This window comes from Bos mutus, chromosome 23 (genome assembly GCF_027580195.1).
Source record: "Bos mutus isolate GX-2022 chromosome 23, NWIPB_WYAK_1.1, whole genome shotgun sequence".
Classification (NCBI taxonomy): Eukaryota; Metazoa; Chordata; class Mammalia; order Artiodactyla; family Bovidae; genus Bos; species Bos mutus.
The window spans coordinates 37,391,003-37,395,386 of record NC_091639.1 but is presented as its reverse complement, the minus strand read 5'-3'; positions in this window follow the sequence as shown (position 1 = coordinate 37,395,386).

Here is a 4,384-nt window from a genome sequence, read left to right as displayed (position 1 = left end):
CCCAGGGGCGGGCGCCGCTGACTTCCAGCCACTCGCTTGCTGGAAAGGAAGTTGGCTTTCTGCTGATTGGGTCCCAGTTCCTCCGCCCACAGCGCTCTACGCCCAAGACTACAATTCCCAAGGTGCTTTGCGTATGATGGAGGCCTGCGTGTGGTTTAAAAAAAAAAAACAAAAACCAAACCCAAATCGGCCCGAAGAAAGTGCGGTTTCTCTACGTCGCTTGATAACCTAATTTTGTTTCCATTTAACTATTAAAGTTTAATAATCACCCATACCTCAAGGCTGCCACGTGGTAGGAGATAGGAATCTGATGAAAAGAGAATTGGGAGCTATAATTTTTAAATTGTAAGGACCCAAAACGATTTTCTCAGTTTAACCAGCAGAGGATAATTAAAGCAACTCTGACTTAGTGAAAAACCTAGGTTTCGAGTTTTGGCTCCACTATTTATTAGTTCTAGGAGCCTGGAATAATTACTGACGTTTCTCTGAGCTTCCTTGATGGATTTTGGTGAGGATCAAATACGATTTAAGTTACGGTTTCACTACTTATCTAAACGTCCATGACTTTCATTGTCTTTTATGTTGATTTTGCTAAGGCATGTATTTTAATTATGTTCATTGGACGACTTAGTCATCACTGTGTTTTGGTGACTGGCACATAATAGATTGTCGATAAATACTTCATGTTGTTAAGACTAAATGATCATGACCAATGTAAAAATAATTTAGAAAAGGACTTTATGTTAATAAATGAATGAGGCATGAGATTTGACAAGAGTTTCTAATGAAGAGCAGGGTCTTTCTAAATTAGCAAAAAGATAACAGATGGATGTCAGGAATTTGGATTGCAGGGAGTTGGGCAAAATAGAAACTAACTTACTCACCAAATCAAACAAGCAGGGCAGGGAGGCACCTAGTACCATGCACCTGGCCACCACCAAGATGTCTCCATTTCTCATCTCAGCTTCATTTTGTTCCATACACCTGCTCCACTAGTCTAGAAACCTGGAACTCTCAGCCTCTCACCAGAGAGAGAGGGAACCTCTTCCCTGAATTCTGATTTTGATAAAATCCAGAGAGGAGCCTATGATTGGCCTAGACTAGGACCTGTACTTACTCCTATGGTCAGGGCACTGTGACTGACAGCCTGGGTTAGAACCAACAGGTTGGAGTTGGGGGGTGAAGCAGTTCTCCCAAAGGAAAGAGATGCTGCTCATATAGGAAGAAAAGTGTGAAAGTGTTAGTTGCTCAGTCATGTCCACTCTCTGCAGCCCCATAGAGTGTAGCCCACCAGGCTCCTCTGTCCATGGAATTCTCCAGGCAAGAATACTGAAGTGGGTAGCCATTCCCTTCTCCAGAGGATTGTCCCAAGTCTGGGATTAAACCCAGGTCTCACACATTGCAGCCAGATTCTTTATCATCCTGTGCAAACTGAAGCATAGATGCCCACTGCAAAAAGGCGGGCAGGATAAGATTTTCAAAATAAATTTTGTGCACACCTCGTAAGGTAAAGGAATTAGAGAAGGCGAGGTTTGGAGAAAGGACGAGACCGATACTCTATAAGTCTTTTAATCACTTTTAATGAGAACAGATCACTTTTAATGAGGCGAGAAGGGGCAGCAGTCAGACCAGTGAACTGCTGCGCTAGGTCAAGAAAAGAGCAGGTATATATAGAAAACATATATATGCAGAGATACTTTCTTTTGAGGGGGTGTGTTTTTCCTCAAGATTATTTTGATTAGTTACCTTTCAACAACTGGGGCAAGGAATTCCTGAGACTGGCTGGAGACTGGGATTGGCTGGGAGCTGAACGTAATCAATCTTAATGTTCCTTTCTTCGGGGGAGAAAGTTCTTTATTCTGTATAGAATGGTGGGGAGGACCTGGAGGGGAGTTTTAACTCCAGGCTATTTTGAGCCATGTAGCTTTCCTTCATTCCAGACCCTTAAGGAATATATAAAAAGAGAAAGAGAGATGGATGTTGTTAATGTTCAGGGCTTTTTCGTGCTCGTAAATAAGGGTCGGGGGTTTGTGGTCTGGGAGGAAGGAAGTCTAAGGCCCTGAGTGTTGATTTTCTATTCTAGCTGCCAAGGTCTCGAGCAGACAGTCAAGCAACAGTCTTGACTTGATCTTGAGAAATGACTCGGATTCGGTCCTGGAGGAATCCCTTGAAAAGATTAAGCAAATAAGATCCAAATGTGAATAGGAGCATAATGAATATGCATGGTCCAAGAAGGGGCAGAATGGTTTTAGAAAAGGCAGAGGAACCAGAGATCAAATTGCCAACATCCACTGGATCATTGAAAAAGCAAGAGAGTTCCAGAAAAACATCTATTTCTGCTTTATTGACTATACCAAAGCCTTTGACTGTGTGGATCACAATAAACTGTGGAAAATCCTGAAAGAGATGGGAATACCAGACCACCTGACCTGCCTCTTGAGAAATTTGTATGCAGGTCAGGAAGCAACAGTTAGAACTGGACATGGAACAACAGACTGGTTCCAAATAGGAAAAGGAGTACGTCAAGGCTGTATATTGTCACCCAGCTTATTTAACTTATATACAGAGTACATCTGGAGAAGGCAATGGCACCCTACTCCAGTACTCTTGCCTGGAAAATCCCATGGATGGAGGAGCCTGGTAGGCTGCAGTCCATGGGGTCGTTAAGCGTCAGACACGACTGAATGACTTCACTTTCACTTTTCACTTTCATGCATTGGAAAAGGAACCCAATCCTTCTGGCACTAGCAACCCAATCCAGTGTTCTTGCCTGGAGAATCCCAGGGATGGGGGAGCCTGGTGAGCTGCCGTCTCTGGGGTGGCACAGAGTCGGACACGACTGAAGCAACTTAGCAGCAGCAGAGTACATCATGAGAAATGCTGGGCTGGAAGAAGCACAAGCTGGAATCAAGATTGCCAGGAGAAATATCAATAACCTCAGATATGCAGATGACACCACCCATATGGCAGAAAGTGAACAGGAACTAAAAACCCTCTTGATGAAGGTGAAAGAGGAGAGTGAAAAAGTTGGCTTAAAGCTCAACATTCAGAAAACGAAGATCATGGCATCTGGTCCCATCACTTCATGGGAAATAGATGGGGAAACAGTGGAAACAGTGTCAGACTTTATTTTTTGGGGCTCCAAAATCACTGCAGATGGTTACTGCAGCCATGAAATTAAAAGATGCTTACTCCTTGGAAGGAAAGTTATGAGCAACCTAGATAGCATATTCAAAAGCAGAGACATTACTTTGCCAACAAAGGTCCGTCTAGTCAAGGCTATGGTTTTTCCTGTGGTCATGTATGGATTTGAGAGTTGGACTGTGAAGAAAGCTGAGCACTGAAGAATTGCTGCTTTTGAACTGTGGTGTTGGAGAAGACTCTTGAGAGTCCCTTGGACTGCAAGGAGATCCAACCAGTCCATTCTGAAGGAGGTCAGCTCTGGGTGTTCTTTGGAAGGAATGATGCTAAAGCTGAAACTCCAGTACTTTGGCCACCTCATGAGAAGAGTTGACTCATTGGAAAAGACTCTGATGCTGGGGGGGATTGGGGGCAGGAGGAGAAGGGGAGACAGAGGATGAGATGGCTGGATGGCATTACTGACTTGATGGACGTGAGTCTGAGTGAACTCCGGGAGATGGTGATGGACAGGGAGGCCTGGCGTGCTGCAATTCATGGGGTCGCAAAGAGTCAGACACGACTGAGCAACTGAACTGAACTGAACTGAACTGGATAGTTATTAGACCTTGGGCTATTTCCTGGAGGCTGTCTGATAGGTCTTTAGATAGTGCATGGTAGCTTTGGATGGAGGTGGTTAGGCCAGCAGTTCTTGTTCCAATTCTAGCTGCTATTCCTAGTCCCACTAAGAGAGGAATGAAATGATGGTTCGTTTCATTCGTTTGTGAATGAGAGGAATGGGTAGGGATTGATCATTGGGGGCTATAAAAATGTTTGGACTGGAGTATACCAGGGTGCAGGTTCCAGTCCAATTAGTAGTAAACAGAGATATGCAGACGCCCCACACAAGAAAAACGGCCAGGTGTCACAATACAACCCGAAGAAGGAAACGGCAACCCACTCCAGTACTCTTGCCTGGAAAAATCCATAGACAGAGGAGCCTGGGAGGCTGAAGTCCATGGGGTCGCAAAGAGTCGGACACGACTGAGCAACTTCACTTTGACTTTGACCATACAACAGCAGAAGTTGATGGCGAAGAGGAGTCGGGGAGTGGGGGTTTGATCATTCGTTCAAGAACAGTCAGGGAACCCACTAAGGTGGCCCCAACAATGGGAGAAGTGGAGGAATATGCTGAGGGAAACTGTCCTGTAAAGGTTAAAGAGTGTCCTGTAGGACCAGAAACATTATATATAGCTTTTCCAGTGGC